The sequence below is a fragment of the Acromyrmex echinatior genome, chromosome 8 (assembly GCF_024713525.1).
Source record: "Acromyrmex echinatior isolate Ae372 chromosome 8, ASM2471352v2, whole genome shotgun sequence".
NCBI classification, from domain to species: Eukaryota; Metazoa; Arthropoda; class Insecta; order Hymenoptera; family Formicidae; genus Acromyrmex; species Acromyrmex echinatior.
The window spans coordinates 7,051,852-7,070,504 of record NC_141859.1 but is presented as its reverse complement, the minus strand read 5'-3'; the positions used below and the strand labels follow the sequence as shown (position 1 = coordinate 7,070,504).

Sequence of the window (18,653 nt, the reverse complement as noted above, 5' to 3'; positions counted from 1 at the left end):
AACTTTTTACCTTTCGTACCACATCGCCGACCTTTGGGGGCCGAATCACACACGCGACGAGTCACAGCATCGCGTTAACGATGCACGCACAGCTCTACGCACTGGCACGCCGCTCACGCGTGCACGTATCCTCGCCAGTACTAGCACCGTACAACAGGCATGTAAAACTGCTGGAATACTAATGTCCTGTATGGGACACGCTCGGTCGTCTGCGTAAAATCCGTCTTTTATCCTCGTAAGGTCACACATCGGTCCGAGAAGTTAATGCTAACGAGCAATGGATGGTATAGTCAACCGATAGGTGTCAATAAGAGATCCGTTGAAAAACGATATTCGGAGATGGTGACGATCGTTATTGTACATTTTAACGATAAAACTGTCGTAAAATCGATAAATATCTTTTAACTTGTTTTCTCAAGAGTCTATTTCTTAATTCTTTCTTTTTTTTTCGAATTTTATTTGTTGAACAATTATACGATTCCAAATTCAATTAATTACTTTTTACGAAAATTATATTTTAATCTCCTTTTGTAACTGTTTTACGAAAGAGGAATTTCCAACTGTTTTAATATTAAGATTTCAATACATACAAATGGTTTAGAATTGCTAATTGAGTTCGTAAGATACCGGAAATTATCACCGGCGTTAATCTGCAGCTACAAGAAATTTGTAAATGATCGATAGAAACCGAAACGAACGCAACAATCTTTCTTTATTCTCGTTCTTCTTCGTTTTGTAACTTACGCGATAGCATAAGAACTTAACGCAGTTCTTCCGGGATTTATCTAATGGCAGATCGAGTATCTTACTCGTTTACATAATTCATAGTTAAATAATTAATTACGCTAATAGCTTATGACATTTTGTGATTTAAAATATTCTTATCAAAGGATATCCTTTCACTGGCGCCTTCTTCCTCGATACATTATACTTGACGAAAATATACGATGTATAGAAAACAATATATGTAATAATTATGTTGTAGAACTGACAATGGTTCGAAAAAATCAAAATATTAAATTAATTTAATAAGATATTATTAAAATAATAACATTTCTCATTGATTAAAATAAATGAAAACTGCAGTATTTTCTAATTTATTTATGAAGAAAATCGTGAGAAACCGTGCCAGCCGTAGGCTCTGAGGAAAGATCTTCTTGCGCGCATACAGTGTTGGAAAAACTACGACATGACCTACCATCACGCCGATCATTCGGCCGTACGTGAATAAACGCGTTAATATCAGGAATTACCTGGAGAATATCATGAGGGAGACAACTTGACGTCTCAAGCATCTCGCTCTAGGCTGTCATTACCCAGTATACGCAACCCTTTTTATCAGAATTAGCACATGACGCGCCCTTTGCCAATCCCGTTATCAAAAGCTATTTGCGGTTATTGTCATTTCTCAAGTACGCAAATATGTTTAATATAATCCGTATTATATATCCCGAAGTGCGCAATGGAAATTGTAGGATTTTTTACAATGAAAATTATATGAATTTTGAATATCCTACTTTTAATCCTTACAATTAGTACAATACAATAATTTTCCGATCCTTTACTACATTCAGTGGATCGTTCGTATTCCGGAATTAATTTTCATCACTTTTAAAAGTATACAAAAATTATTAAGTGATCTTTATATATACATTAACATTTTTAGAAAATATTTATAAAGTTGTGTTTAAAAAAGAAAAGACTATTATTTAGCCAAGTATTCCCAGTATTAAAAAAAAAAAAATGCACAGAACACAAACGACCTAATTAAAGATTAATACTCCTACAATGACAAAACAATTAACTCTTAATACATATTTCTTTCAATAGTACTAAGTAAACATAAACAGCACAAATACAGTATATAAACATTTATTCAATAAAAAAATGATAGTTGAAATTGATGATTTTTGTATTACATAAATATATATTTATATCTAGTAAATATTTATTTAGAAATGTTCAAATAAATATTTATTAAAATTTTTTTCAGTGTAACGTCTGTCTGAATAAAGAAATTAATTTAAATATTAGTCAAGATTAAATAAATAATGACTGTACGATTAATTAAAATAGACTTCAGAACATTGTAAAGTAACTTATATTTCCTTGCTGAATAATAAAATAGTGGAAAAAAAAAAATATTTCCCTGTTCATTCTAAGATTTCTTTTCATGGTAAATTATTCGGAGTTTCGATCCTGCCGCACGTTATATAAATCGGTTTCTATAATTAGAGTTAAACCGATTCAATCGAGTACAGAGCGAAAGAACCCGCGAGTTTTCTCGCGGTATCGCGGCCTCTTGCTCGACTTCCTAATACCGAAAGGGAGGAGACGACGGAGTTCCCTCTTTCTCTCTTTTGAAACGTCGGGCCCCTTCTTCGAGAGGTGCGGTATGGAAGCTGGTGTTGTGCGAGTTTATATAATAAAAAAATCAGGGGGAAAGGGAGGGCGTCTCCAAACGCACATACCGCAGTCTCGCGAAATACCGGCACACGGCGGCCGCGTTGCCGGTTGCGCAAGAAGCGCCTGGCACGCCGGCATTATTCTGGGTTAAATAATATTATGTCACGAGGAAAGCGGGACTTGTGCAATTGGACGCGTGAGCGAGCTCGTTCCGTTGGGTCAGCCGAAGAAACTTTGCTTCCTCTCTCCCTCGATCCCGTCGCAGATTTTATCCCCAACTGTATTCCTCGCTATGTCACCGCGTACATGTCCCTCTCGATAGCGGTTATGCGAAGTTTCGATGAACATTTCGCCATTTTGGATTCCCTTTTTATAACGTCAATTTTAATGCGCGAAAGATAGGTGGTCTCGTCTAGCCTTTCAATTATTAGAAATGTGCAGAATTCCATAATAACTTGAGAGCGGGTTTTTGATTTAATAGAAGTTACAAAAATATTTGACGTTGAAAATTCAGAAGATGATATGTATAAGTGGTATCCTATTAAACTTTCGCCAAGAAAAGGTCAATCTCGAATATTGACTTATTCTCTTGGTAATTCTGCACTATTATATTATACTAGTATTAGATAGCTGAAAAGATACGTGGTAATTTTCCAAATATCTGCAGGCTGTATCTATTCTGAAAATCTAGAGACACGGTGATGTCTCGGTGCTAAGAAAAACGCGAAGCGTTTTAGTGTGAGACAGTACAGTGTAACTCTACACGGAGCGAATTTTCTGAGATCTCGATTATTATCTTAATAGAGATGTAAAAAAAAAATGATATTTTTGAGAAAAGTATCAAGTAAAAAACTAGTTTTTTGACTAAATTAGAAAAAATTCATGAAAAAACATAGAATTCATGTTAAATATGTAGAAAAAAAAAATAAAATTCATTTTTCTTGTTATTTCGATACTTTTTAATACTTTTGTCTTTATAATTTTATATCAAAGTGGAAATATGTACTATCGGCAATTCTTGATGATAGGTTAATAGGTCTGTTTGCTTGCACTCTTTGCATTTAGCATCTGTGCTTTCTCTTTTTTCAACGCCCGAGAATCTATTTTTTTAATCATATCACTTTAAGTGCAAAAATTTTGGGGGATTACAAGCAATGTAAACAGACTTAAATGACCTAAAAAAAAATATCCGAGTAAAAAACTGTTAAAGCCGAAGGAAAAAAAACCATTAATTTACGAGTTTTTTACCCTAAAATTTTAGTATTTTTCCATCGTTTACATCTCTATATCTTAATAATGGCTGCGATTAAATTCTATTAGGGGTTGGAATTATTCGTAGCGTTTTTAATGAAAGATGTATTTATTTCACATGAGCATTAAAAAAAATACATAATGAAAGTACTTCCCATCACTTGTAAAACGCTACGAATTAATTCCAACACCTAATATGTATAATACATTGTTAGAAATATTCTTAAATTTCATTAACTTTTAAATTACACGATTCAAGACATTACATTAAATTTAATGTATTTATAACTAAAAAAAATATATATATATATATATTTGTGTACATGTACATAAAATTAAATTTAATATTTTTCATGAAAATTTATGAAATTTAATGTACACGTTCATTATATTTAAGTGATTGCTGTAACTTAATTTTTAGTTAAATCATTCATTACTTTTAATTTCGTTTATAATCATGAGCTTCATTTACATGTAAAGGAAGCTCGTGATTACATTTCTAACAATGTATCGATCAATCAATCGATAGCTTGTACCCCAATTGTATAATGAAAGTGCATTTATTTTTTTTTATTTGCCCTATGAGCGGAGATATTGCAATAAGTTCCAAATTTTGTTCATACAAGTATTGCATACAATATAAAAAGAAATTCTTCGTTATCAAACACTGCCGATTTTGTTATCGACACCTTTTAAGATAACAAAATTTAACGTAACGAAAAATAATTAGCGCCTACTTTTTTTTCATTTGCACATCTCGAATTGTGACATAATCACACTTGTCTTGTGCAATGCCGGTTAAGGATAGATCCGTTCGGCACCCACACGACGCCAGTCGAGATGCACTTATCTCTCGCATAAATGTCCTGAGTGCACGAATACACGGAACGACGAGCGCACCGAGGAGTCGAACCTTTAGCCGATCTCTCATCCGGAGAAAACGTGTGCGGATTTTTGAAGAGGAGAAGGAGGAGGAAGAGGATGAGGAGGAGAAGAGAAGCAGACGGGGCACGACTCTCGTTCGTGTCTACACCTGGTGCAATCGCGAGACCTCTTCGTCGAGTACCGGTTCGCATGAAGATATTAAGCAATGTCTGACGTAATCGCGTGCTCGGTCGTTCGTCGATCTAATCGTCTTGCCAATTATCCTTTCTCTCTTTCTCTTTTTCTCACCTCTTCCCGTTCCCATTCTTCTTCCGGTATTCGGTGTACTTTCTACAGATGATCTTGTCGCGCGTCTGCGATTTATAATAATTCCCTTCATTTTTGACGTTACCGATCTTTGGCGAGACGATGACAGCATCGACCTCTTCTTTTAAAGAAGAAATATCGAACTTAATTTGAAAAAGCCAAAATCAATCATTGATATAATATTTTTAATTTTCTTTTTGTTTTCCTTTTAATTTAGAAACGTTAGAATTTTCAAATACATATTATTATTGTATTAATTCGTACGAATCTGTCAGCTTTTTTAACTTTATATAAACTGCTAACGATCTTTTCTACGAATTAATTTTCGCTTTTTCAACCACGATCGCTACAAGAGATAGTATTACCTAATTAAATCTTTTTACGTAATTGCTTCAATTTAATCAGTAGAAATTCTTAAAAGGAACAATGATGTAATTTTTGTTCGTAAAAAAGTAGATCATCGGAATGCGCGGTTCGATAGTAGGACAACCCACGGAAACCGAAGAAACGGTCAGCGCACGCGGTGCGTTCAGGATCGTCCTGTATGCGAGAGATGCGGGACGCAAATCACCGGATGCGTTGGAAATGAAGAAGAGGATAACTGCGGACGCGCAGAAGTGGGGACCGCACGCAGAAAGAGGCGGTTTGAAAAGCAATTTGCGGCCAGGAAGGATGAGGAGATCGCGTCCCGTTCGGTACTTCCTCGCGCGTGGATGGCGTGCGAATCGGTCCAGGTCGCCGCTGCGCAATGATGCCGACTATGATGATGTTGATAATGATGGTGATGATGATGATGATGATGATGATGATGATGGTGATGATGATGATGATGATGTTGTTGCTGCTGATGATGATAATGATGTTCGGTCCGCCTTAGAAGCCACGAGCGATCGCGATAATGTTCCAGATGCTTTTCCGTAAACCTTACAAGACATCATGTTAAAAGACTGTCTTGTAAAATATTTCTTCGATCGCTATGACTTCACGAAACTTCTCTCATATCTCTCATACCGATCTGTATCGTGAGACTTCAAAGTTGAATCGAAAAATAGAATTTAATATTGTAGAGTTAAATACTTATCTTTTTAACTGCATTTTTTTAACAGTTTAAAAAAAGAAATCTTAAGAAGATAGTTATTTTTTTCACAATTTTCTATTTATGAACGTCCCATATTTCAAAAATTAAATTTTGATCGAAAGTTATTTTATATTCACATGCGACGCTGTTAATGCGACACGTCGTAATGTTATGTCTAATTATATCTAGATATAATTTGAGTTTATTTTTAATCATTTTTTATATATGTCCCTACCCAATATATCGTTAATTTGACTAAAACAATGAAGTTAAACAATTTAACTCAAGAAAATGTATTAAATTTGACTCAAAATTTAGTTCATAATTTACTAAATGCATACGTTAAATATGGATGATGTTTACTTTGAAATTATATAATATATAACTACAGAAATAGATTAATTCATATTCTGACACTTATATGGAAATTAAAAATAACAAAATGTTATTTAACTCAAGGAGTTGAGTCGCTATTGCTCCTTTGATAGATAACAGTGAAGATTAATTAATAATTCTTTCCTAAACTTAAATAACAACTCTGTTTCAATATCGTGTTTATTTAGCGGCGATATGCAGAGAACATTCATCCGTATCATTTTGCATTCGAAAATACGCTCCTGATAACGAGGTCACCTGCATCAAACTGCAGTCTAAAGACATTTAATGTATCGATTACGGATATTTCGTTCGGACCCGTTAAACATAGTCTCCTCGAATTGAGCGAGCAACGACTTCTCCAAAATCGGTTAGCGGTCTAACGAACTTTAATCAAATCCGTGGACGCCACGTTCGCGTATGTGATTAATTCGAATCGCGCCAAACGAAAATTGAACATCAATAATTAGATATTGATGCTGTGACGAAACTATCCTGTCCACCAGGTCACATATAAAATTACGCTCTCTTAGTTTAACACTTTGTTATTTGATTTAAAACATGTATGATCAGATTCGGATCAAACTTACACGTTGACATCGTTTTAAAATTATTATCTAAATACAATTTATTCGCACAGATATAAAGAAGTTACCATCCCATAAATTTATACAGTCCACGTTATAAAATTATTCGCGTTCTCCTATTTTTAAAGAGGAGCTATATCCACGACTGTGTGTGCAAATAGCGCGAGTAAAAGGGTCAGAAAGGAACGTTCACCCGATCTTCTCTTTTCCGATCACGAAAGATTTAGAAGAATTCTTCATGAATCTTCGGATGAAAATGACAAAGAGAAGGTCACTCAAGAGGCGTTGCGTGATTTCATGTCTCATGTGGTCTGTTTTCAGTTTCACTGAGCTGCTCGAGAACTCTTTGTCTCGTTTTCGATAAATATCAAGCATATACCTATCTCATTTTACATTCCAAAAATGTACACTAGTTCAGTCACAGAAAACAGATCTATGATTTCCTCGACTTCCGCCTTTTTACGCGTGCTCGCCATCGCCTTTTTTCCGTCATAATGTCGGCGCGACTGGCTTTTGCGCAACCCTCATATCGTCTAAGATCGCATCCCCGCTAAAGCGCATGCAAACGGCGAACGATGAACTTTTCCGTATTGGGAACGCTTATGAAATAATTCATCGTGAATCGGTATCCGTAGTCAGCTAAAGGTTCGCTCGCACCTCGCGGCGACGAAAGGGAAAGGATGCTGTAAGGATGAGCGTAAGCGGACCACGTCAACCGCTTGCCTCTCTTATACAATTGTCGCCGATGACACCGAGATTAAAGTGACTCAATAATGCATTCTTGAATTAAGACTGCAGCACAGACTGCAGCACTTTTGCATAACGCATTAAAGTTACAGTGCATAATCAACCAATCAGAACCCTTCCTTTCCTTCCATTTCACTGAAAAGAGGAACTTTGATTGGTTGATTCTCTTATGCACTATGCGTTATGCAAAAGTCTGTGCTGCGGTCTTTAAACATTTGTATAGATATATACATATAGAAGATCAAACATTTTCAATTTCTTTAGGCGAGTATTCTAAAAGAAAACACAACTCTTGAGGCTTCCTCATCACAGATTATTTCCTAATATTTCGTGAACATTGCAGTTCACTTCGTCAGGACGAGGAGCAACCTGAAATATCAGGCTGAAAGTTCACGAAACGTTGGCCATTCCAAGAATGGGCTACAGACATGGATATAACACATAGTTTCTAAAAAATACAACTTTCACAATGTAATATATTACGCTTTGGAATGATCCTATTAAGGAATAATACTTCCAAGAATAAATCATCACGTATTAATTACGATTAAATATTTAATCTCCAAATGAGAGACAAAAATTAGATTCTGTTGAAAGATCTCGCTTTGCCATTTGTGGATCGAATGTATAAGCTTGTCGACGCGACGTATGAAGTCTTCATCTTTACGTGGCACGACGCTTTTGTGCATCGCGAAACGACCACGTTGTCGGATTCTTCGTATTGGAACACGAAAAGCAACGACTCACGCTGCTCAATCGTGTTGCGACTCTATCCGCGGCGCGTCGAACACGGCACGTCTACATAACGCTATCGATAAATCTATCCGGGATGCATCCTTTAAGATGTTCTTGCTGCTGTCGGATTACCCAACATCGGCAAAGCACCCGCACCGATCTCTGCTCCGACGGATAAAGGGGGGCGAGAGGGGGATAGGTTAGCTTCGTGCGAGCAAATCCTCGTGAAGTAACAGAATAAAGTTGCGCAAGCCGCATCGTGGGTGAGAAGACGGTACCCCGGAGAATTGAAGGAAGATCGCGCGGAACGCGACGCAACGGCGTAGAATCGACGGAGAGAGCATCTTTCAGTGAATTTTGTTGTTGAATTACATTCCCACGATTGATAAGAGGTTTTAAAAAATTTAGGAAAAATGTTGCACTTGTGAAGTTGACAATATTTTATTCGCTCGGAAAGCGAAAACGTTTCTTTATCATCTCTTATTCCTTTACACTTTCTATGAGGAATATAGAAATAAAGTTCGTTCATCACAAATAATACATGAAACGTGTGGAGGAAGCGTTTAAATATGTAACGACTATGACGGATAGTTATACATTTCACATCTATACGTTGTAACCTTCTCAAAAATTGAATAATTTATATTACGAGGATATTCTTGCGGAATATATCGTTTCTTCCGATTTCACCACTTCGACGCCACTGGCGAAGGACGGAGATAGTCGAAAGGAAGAGAAAGGACGCTCCGCGAGAGTTCATCGCGTTACGTAAGTGACGTGAATGCGGCTTAAAGGTGCGGTGGAAGCGCGAAGAGTCCGCGATCGGTTGTGTCGCTCTGACATTTTCTCCGTAAATATTAATAGGACGACACTCTTGCGATTCCCTGTTTGATTTACGCCTCGCTACTCCACGTCTCCCGGCTACTCACTTTAACACTCTTGCTCATTAGGACCTGTTTCTCTTTTTAACTCTCGCGTCAAAGTTGGGTTTGTGGAGTCATCCTTTTGGATCTTCACTTCTGGAGGGAATAAAATGCGAAACAATTCTCAGTCGTATAGACCGAAAGGTCAATGACGCCGAGAATTTCGTCGTCATCGAGAAGAAGGTGAAACGAGAGAGGAAACGCATGGCAGACGAACGAAAAAAGGATAAAAGAATGAAGAAAGACGATGATCCCTGATTTCTGAAGAAACGGGACAATAACGTTTTCTAGAAGACCATTTTTAAGTTCCTGTTGTTGTTAGGATGGGGCATTGCTCGCGAACCACGATCTTCTAGTCTTGTGTGAGAAAATTCTCTTACGCAAACTCCTAGGAGCCACAAAGGACACTTAGGATGTATATATATCCTGGCACGTTTCATCCTCGTGCCTTCTTTTATTCCCGCATGGTGTTTCCCTTACCCCTAAATTTTTTTTTCTATCTACGCCATTCGCCGCACCTTTCTTCGTTGTACGACGTGCGACCAGGTAGTTTCCTTGCCAATGGCATGTCGTCCAACCGCGATCCAGAAGGTTTCAAAATCCTGCGGTCGCTGTAATAAATACAATGTTGAACGACAATCATTGACCCCGGAATTCTTATCATTGAAGTAATTTTGTTGTGATTCAATTTATTATTTTAATTTCTAAACTTTTTAATATTTCGTATTACTATCATCGATCATTTAAAAATCATTAAAAAAATTTTAATTTAAACAATTTTTCTTGCCAATGGCATATCGTCCAACCGCGATCCAGAAGGTTTCAAAATCCTGCGATCGCTGATAATAAATACAATGTTGAACGACAATCATTGACCTCGGAATTCTTATCATTGAAGTAATTTTGTTGTGATTCAATTTATTATTTTAATTTCTAAACTTTTTAATATTTCGTATTACTATCATTGATCATTTAAAAAATCATTTAAAAAATTTTAATTTAAACAATTTTTCATTTTGTTAAAGTCAGCAATATCTATTGTTAATCTCATATTACATTTATCGAAATTCTATTTAAAATTATGGCATTCTCATTAGGAACAAAGATACGCGTATGGAAAGCTTCTTCGGAATTCCGAACGAATTCGTGAAGAAACGAAGATCACTATTAGCGTACACGTGCGTCCCAGAAAGTTCGTAGAAGCAATTTCCATGACGGTGACCACCTGCGAACCCTAATCAAGCCTTAATGTGCAATAAGGAGAATAATGATGCTACCGATAATACTGAACGGACTCTTTGTTGACAATAATAGAGTGAAAGTGGTCCAATAAGTGGCATGCCGTCGAAATTACGGGATGTCGCGTGTCACGAGAACCGCGCCACTTTCTTTCTTTTCTTAGCTACCATGAAATGGAGAAACGTTTTGAATGTCAATTTTGTGAATGGATTATGCCTTCTCGATGACGAAGAAACAGACACGGAACGCTGGACTGACTGAATTTGCGTGCGTAATCGAAATTTTATTTCTGAAACGATTAATCATTTCCGCAAAAATACTATTAGGTGTTGGAATTAATTCGTAGCGTTTTACAAGTGATGGGAAGTACTTTCATTAATGTATTTTTTAATGCTCATGTGAAATAAATAACATTCTTTCATTAAAAACGCTACGAATTAATTCCAACACCTAATATATTCGCATATTGTATTACAATATAGCACGTACGTATATAATAAATTAGTACATATTGATAAAGATTACAAATTAATTTAGAAAAATACTAATTTATATTTTTAAGATCAAATTGTCTCCTTTTTTTTTCAATTTAGCAAAAAAGCGTTTTATATAGGAATGAAATTATCGTTTGTACATTTAATAAATAGTAAAAGTAAAGTTCAGGAGGATATCTCCTTTGTTGTTTAAAATATATCAAATTAACAAAAATTATTAGTAAAGATTCTATTATTAAAAAGAATATTTAACAATTACAATTAATCTAGCAATTACAATTATAATTTCTTTTTTTTAGAAAAATAATAATTAAAAAAAAAAAATCATCGGAGATTGCACTTTTACCCCAAATTTCCTTCTCATTCCCAATTTCCTTTCTCGTTTTTCCGGATGTCGCATGCGATTAGGATCAACCCTTTGCCATTCGGATACATGTAAAGTAGTGAACAAGTCCTACAATTCGACGTTCCTCGTCTTCAACCCTCGGTCTCTCTTTCTTCTCCTTTTCGTCATCTAACGAGATGATGCGTGCGCACACGTGCGTTTCGTAGCTTGGGCGAGATCATTCCGAATCTTACACGAGGAGCAAGAGAAGCCGACAAGGAGAAGGAGAAAGATCGAGGTGGAGGCAAAAAAGGGATTGGAAAGGAAACCTGTAACGGTCGTAGGAGGAGTCGTGGGAAAGCGGTCGAGATCTCGTAGGCTTCTTCTTTCGAAGGTGCTTACGCGGGCGACGGGACAAGGGGGAGAGTCGGCGCATTGTCCGACACACGACTAGGGTTGGCCCTGGTTACGACCCTTGCCGGCTCGCCCTCATCCCTCGGCTCGTACATTCCCGCAATGACGCAGAATGAATGAAGAGAGGATTTCTTCCACCCCGATTGCCGATGGCGAGAAACGTCTGATTTACTGCGTTTTGATACTCGGCGATGAGACACCCTCCTCCTATACGATACCCACCCCCCCTTTTATTGATGTAATATAGCGCAATGCGAATTGCCTAGAGAACATGAAAGTTATCTGAAATCATAAGTTATATTGCACTATAATATTTTAGTTATAAGTAATAAACGTGAATTTTAATACGTAGTATAATAAGTAAGATAGTGAACTTATTGATAAACTGGAGTATTTATATATAATTATCTTATTGACAAACTGAAATATTTCATCGGATAATTATGCTACTTTCTTTTGGATTGAACACATACATTGAGAGACATATACTTTCCGACATGAAATTATTATTTTCACGAATTGTGCTGACAAAATAATCACGTTTCTAAATATTCAATTACGGCACTTCAGTGGTTATTATTTGCAGCTGGTTACTCAAGCCACGCAAAGTCACTGAGGGTTATTCGTTAACGGTTCTTGCACATCGCCATTAATCTTACGGACTGATGTCCCCCTCGGTTCGCAAAGGGTACCGGACTCGTTTCACGCACCCCCAGCTTACACACGAAACTTTATGCAAATGAGTCGCCATTCACAACTACGCAACGCCGTTTGCGCTGATCTCTGTACTGTCTGGAAAAAAGACTGCGCTTCCCGGCATGCAGCCCTCGGTGTCAGGGATGAAATTTCGAGTCCGTCCGAAGAAGACGCATTGAGAGCGCGATTTCTATGCCGTAATCACGTTTCAAAGGAAGCGTAATTTCACCGAATCGCGGAGTTCTCGACAAAGTTCGCCAACTCGCAACAGTCCTTTTTTTTTCATTTTCTTTTCTGTAGCACCTCCTCTCCAACGAAAAAATATCGGTGCATTGAATAGTCATTTTTTAATAGAATTTTAAAGTGACGCTTGTCTCTATTTGTCACTATTTGTCATTTGTTTCTCGATCGTTGTTTCACATTCGTCAATTTTTAGTCAGCGAATGCTCGAGTTTCAAAAAATATTTGAGGCACGCTGATTCAAGGCAGCTTCGTTCGAGTTCTTTTTTTTTTATCTTAGAGATCATCTTGCCGGATTTTCCCATACTGATGGAACACCTGCTTGGATCCGGAGAGAACGGTTCTGAAGGCTGTACGATTTCTATAGGCAGTTCATAGTGCGTATACCTCCAAGACCTCTCTTAAACGCTTCGGCCACGTGACCGCATTATGATCGAATACCTACGATTGAAAGAATCTTCGATGCACTTTACCAACGGTCCTTTATGCAACTCTTATAAATAACATAGGAATCGACTGGCGTAATTTCATATTTTCTGGAAAGCCAAGTAACTTTATATGAAATAAGATCATAAAAAGCTGTACAAATACATAATATTCACAATGCCATTATTAGACAATTTCTTATTACAATTCATTATTATTCTTACAAAATAATTACTAAAAAAATTCTATTTTATTCTATTTTACTTGACTGTTTTTAGAAGAATTGATTATAAGTATCTCATCAATTATGATTAGTCGGCTGATTAATTTCAGAATTGTCAACTGTAAAACTGGATCTAGCAGTTATGAAGAATTTTGTAATATATATTATTATTACGTATGATACTAAAATATATAAAATTAATTATTTTAATTAAAAAAGTATTATTTAATTATTATATTTAATTATTAAGCAATAATATTATATTTTATATAAAATGAATAAATTATAATTTGGAGAAAATTAGGATGTTTTCAGTTTTGCAGTTGGCAAGTCTGAAATTTAATCGACCGATTAAGTTAATTGGAATTGGTGAGACCGACTTTACACACACAAAGTAGCAGAACTATTCCCTGGCGACACTCGTGGTGACTACAAAGTGACACTTCATATCTTCTAGAACACAAGCTCAACTCGCCCTTCTTAAACCCGCAGGATTGAACTAAGCGGTAAATTGTCCGAGTTGTTTGTTTGACGACTTGACAGTATCTCTCATCCTAATCCTCAGGCCGATTTATCAATTTACCAACAATCGTGCAAGACACTCTTAAAGATCGAAAGGAGTAATGATATAACGAGGTGAATTATAAATATTTTACGCACACTAAAATTCTCTCAGAGCTAATATCGTAAAGAAAATTGCTGGAAGCGCGGGCGTACTTTCAGAAGAGTTAACAAGATATAAAGTAATCAGAATTTGTATGCAAAGCTTCAAAGTATATTGAGGCTCAAAATACAGATCAAAAGCTTATCAAAACTTCAAGAGAGAAATACACACTTTCCATCTCACTGTCCAAAATGCCAAAAACATTAAAATCTTAAAAATATTTAAATAACTATTTTCCTTTATTTTAATTGTATTGCATTGAGAGAAAAATGTATTAAATTTTAACAAATAATTGTTTGAATAGTACTGATATTTATTTACGGAAAATAATTATTTGCTGAATAAAAAATAATAATAATTAAATTAATAACTCTTATAAATAAATATATGTTTACATTTAGTAAATATTTAACTAGCACTATTAAAAAAAATATTTATTAAAATTTCGTACATTTTTCTCTCAGTGTAGTCTATTTCTTAATTTAGACTAACAATCATTCGCGGTCTATTCGAAATTGGATTCCCTTCACAAATTTTTTGGAATTCCTTTAATTAGAATAATAAAAAAATTATTCTATTTCCAAAATCGATTTATAATATCGTTCACAATATCAATTTAATCGATGTTATAGCCTACCAATTTCCGCGTATGAATACAATCATTCGTGATTGACGCAAATGTATCGTGTACTCCTAACTAGACGATCGACAATAATAATCAGCCGCGAGAAGGAAGCGGAAGGGCCGGCCCGACGCGCGAATCGTTTAGATACGGAGATTCGTTCCCCGGAGGTAGAAGGAGAGGCTGATTACACGAGGAAGAGCGAAGACTCGAGACGGGGCCCCGAAGCCAACGCCCAGTCAATCTCGAGGACACGACTAGAAGCGATCGCCTCAGTCGGAGGCCTCCGAACAGTTGCGGTCACCGACCAACCAACCAACCGCTTCCTTTTAGGCATAAATTCCTTTAATACGCCCGCGGCTGCCGCTGTAAACACACTGTCGCAGGTAAACTTCAAACGCAAGGTCCTCGACCTCGGGGCTACACTATGTATGCAGAGCACCCGCGGTGGCCCGCTCCCGGGGATCGCACGCGCGATTATAATTGCTGATAAGACTGAAAAAGGGACGCGGAGCACAGTCGAGCAATGTTGATGAATTCAACGCGAAAGCCAACAATGTTATTTGCGAATGACGAGAAAGGATCTAAGACTTGATGAATCGAATCGTTGCAACGAGTTGCTTGTAATTATACCTCTCTCTGTCTCTTGACGCTGTATATTAATCGCAGGGATTATATTTGAATTTTAGCAGCAATAATTAAAATTATTGACTCAACGAACCGATAAATCATTTTAGCAACAGCTATCGATCGTTAAGCGATAATTAAAATTATTTATCGATCTTTCAATCTTCATGTATTACTAACATTGATTAGCTGTAATATTTTTCCGTTCAGACAGAACTAGACGGAAAATCAATTGGAGCATGATTAACTTCGATTAACGCGAGAAGGGAGCTATCTGCTCTTACTCTAACAAGTAGCCGGTGCGTCTTCTTCGTCGAGGGCGAGCTGATCGCCCAGGGCGTGGAATCAGAGGCGCGTCGTCTCGCATTTAATCGCGCTGGATGACGGATATCGGTTGTTACGCGTGATAATGTACGCTCTCGTAATACCGGATCCCTGGACCGTTCCGAGGGAAGCACGGCTGGCTTCTTCGGTGAGAGAAGAGCAGAGAAGGAGAGGATTGGAATGCAGCGGCGGTGGCGGCAATCCGTAGTGGGCGCTTAATCGAAGGTCGCCGCCGCGGCATACAACGATACTTTAAAGCCGTGCGACTGCACGTTGTCGCTTAGGAACTATAATCGTCCTGGGAAAAGCCTGTACTCGACCGACGTTGGTTCATTCGTTAGCCGGTGCGTTTCCGGGCGCGTATATTCTTCTTCATCTAGACGGTAGCTCCAATGCGGACTTTACCTGAGGCGGAGCAGCTTTGCTAACCGACACCGATTAACGAGACGATAGAACAATAATGAGGTTTCTCTCTCTTATTGAGTCGTTCGTAGCCCTTGAATAAAAATAAACCTACATAGATACTTAACTCTAGAAAGCTGTCAATATTGAGTGATATAGTATTGCTATTGACACACTGAAAAAAAAAATGTCTATCAACATCATTATTTTAATTGAAAAAGTAACTTTGTTAATTCAATTATAAAAATAATAAGGCATCAAAATTGATCATCTCCCTAGGAAGCTAAGAGATAAAGTGCAACTTTGTTAATTCACACAATAATTAATATTAATGAAACAAATGCATTTTGCTCTTGTTTTAGTAAAATTTTATTTCTTTCATTAATACTGTTATTGATTCAACAAAATCAGAGTCTTACAAAAAATTGATTTAAAAGTAGCTATTGGAAAGATTTTTTGGAGATTGGAACTTTCCTAGCTTGCACGTAAAATTTATGTACAAATGTTACGGTTAAATTAGATACATTTAAAAAGCAGTAATGGTGTCGTAATATCTGATGACTTAATATAAATTTTATAAATTATCAGAAATAATATATAATCTATTTTTATCAATTCGTTATGAAAACAAGCGATGAGAAATGATCCTACAAGGAGTTTTTAATCTGTTTTGAATTTGAATCGAGTTTATCAGACTTTGTGCAATAAAATATGTTATCTACATAAATGATGCTTCCGCAGATTGATATTAAATCAGGTTATGAAAACGGCCGTTCGCCGTGTTCATTAAGTTACTTTAATTTTTCAGAATAATCTATGAGGTCGAATAAATTAGATCGAGTACTCCGCACGAAGATTAGCGGATTTGTTCGCGCGCGAACGGGCGATCTTGTTTTTCTCGCCTCGTCGCGCCGCATCGCTGCCGTTGCAAGTTGATTAAATCACCGTTCGACTCTCATAAATGTTGATCACGGTTTTATTAACTCCGGGTAAGATCTTGTAAAACCGACTTTGAGGTACTCTCGTTTCTTTACGTACTCACGGAACGGATGCGATATTATTTCCCTTGCGATTAAATCGCTTTCCGAGGAACTTTTCACGCATATACGTGACTGCGATCATTCATTAACGGTCTCCTGATTGCCTGCGTTGTGGTTTTTGCGTATCTTGTAAGACCTGCCTTAGGATCCGAATCAGACAAACTATAAGTGTTAAAACAAAACTACGAATAATATATTTATGTACAGTATTTAATTAGAATTAAAAAACATCAATCTACATCGAAAACAAAAACTAAAGTCATGTCGTTATCGATAATATGATTTAGTGAATTTATTTATATTTTCACAAATTTAGAGATATCAAACGTGTGATAATTCGCTTAATAAACACACTATGACGACAGAAGAAAAAAATCGAATACGTAATAAGTTGAAATTATAGCACTTCTACTATTGTCCTAGATATACGAGAGAATATTGGTTGCATTTCTCGTTCGCCACAATATGTCAAACATTTAATTAATTTTTACCTAAACAGCGATTAACAAAGAAGCGATCGAAAAATTAAATTAGTTCATTTGTCATTGTGACTTGGATTTTCATAGCGACAACATTATATTTGACGAAGTGTAACGATTGATTATCTTTTGAATTAAGTAATATCTAATTGTATGACTGATCTACGATTTTACTTCTTTACTCTGATTGATAAGTTGGAACATATTTATTTCCTATTTGATGAGATTTTATTCAGACAAATATTATATCGTCACTTCATAGGATATTTATATCAAATTCCAATTTCAATTGATCTCACATCAAATATAAGAACACTCATCTTCCAATAACATTTTCTGGCTGATAAATTGGAATTTAAAAAAACCTTTGAACTTTAAATATATCGGCAACGTTCACTGCGGAGAGGAGTCGAAATGTCTGAATTTAAATAAATATAATTTTATTATTTTATACATAATAATAATTATTATTATTAATCTGCATATCATCAACACTGTGCTCTGATTTATCCATTTAATTTCTTTGTTAATTTTGAATCAAGAGTCTTTAGACTGTTATATATATATATAATTGTTTTTGCTCGAATAAGTTAATTCGGAAATCAATGATAAAAGATTGTCATCATTATTAAAGATACTGGAAAAAAAACAAATATTTTCCAAGATGAAATCTTGCGTTTATTCTTCGAAACAATAATCGTGTGTCGATATAAATTTCGAGGTCCTCAACAGGTAGTTTAAATTAAAATTCACTACTAATGTTCACAGAAACACAATTTAATGTACCGTGCCGTTTTTCAAGAGTCCTCATCGTCGACGCAGTTATGAGACTCCGACTGTTTGTCCGCTGTTTCACGCTTTGCATGGATATACACATTTGTGTTCTCATATTTATGCGTACACGCACGCGGATTTCAGCATCCGTTTCGCGAGAGCCATCCGGTCCTGGCTTGCGGAGTGTCTCCGGCCGGCTCGTCGTGGCATTTTATGATATGCAGATAAGCCGACCAGGGATGCGGGGCTATAAATAATTGCTGCGAACTGGAAACTGGAGGCTTAATGTCGCGTAATCGCGCTTGCCGCCGGTCGACGATCATTACAGGTATTGGAGCTGGGAAAGTAGGAGTTTTATCATTATCTATCGC

At 36.4% G+C, this 18,653-nt stretch overlaps 1 protein-coding gene across 4 annotated transcripts in view; it reads right to left on the bottom strand.

The window, feature by feature from the left end:
* Window positions 1-18,653, bottom strand: part of LOC105142969 (uncharacterized) — a 125,934-nt gene that overhangs the window by 5,006 nt on the left and 102,275 nt on the right. Inside the window, exon 1 of one of the 4 annotated variants that reach the window (XR_015545930.1) lies at window positions 11-3,446. The exons of the other annotated variants lie outside the window; for them this stretch is intronic. The gene's annotated coding sequence lies outside the window, so the exon portion shown is untranslated. Of the gene's footprint in view, window positions 1-10; window positions 3,447-18,653 lie in introns of those variants that run through there. 4 annotated transcript variants of the gene reach the window in all.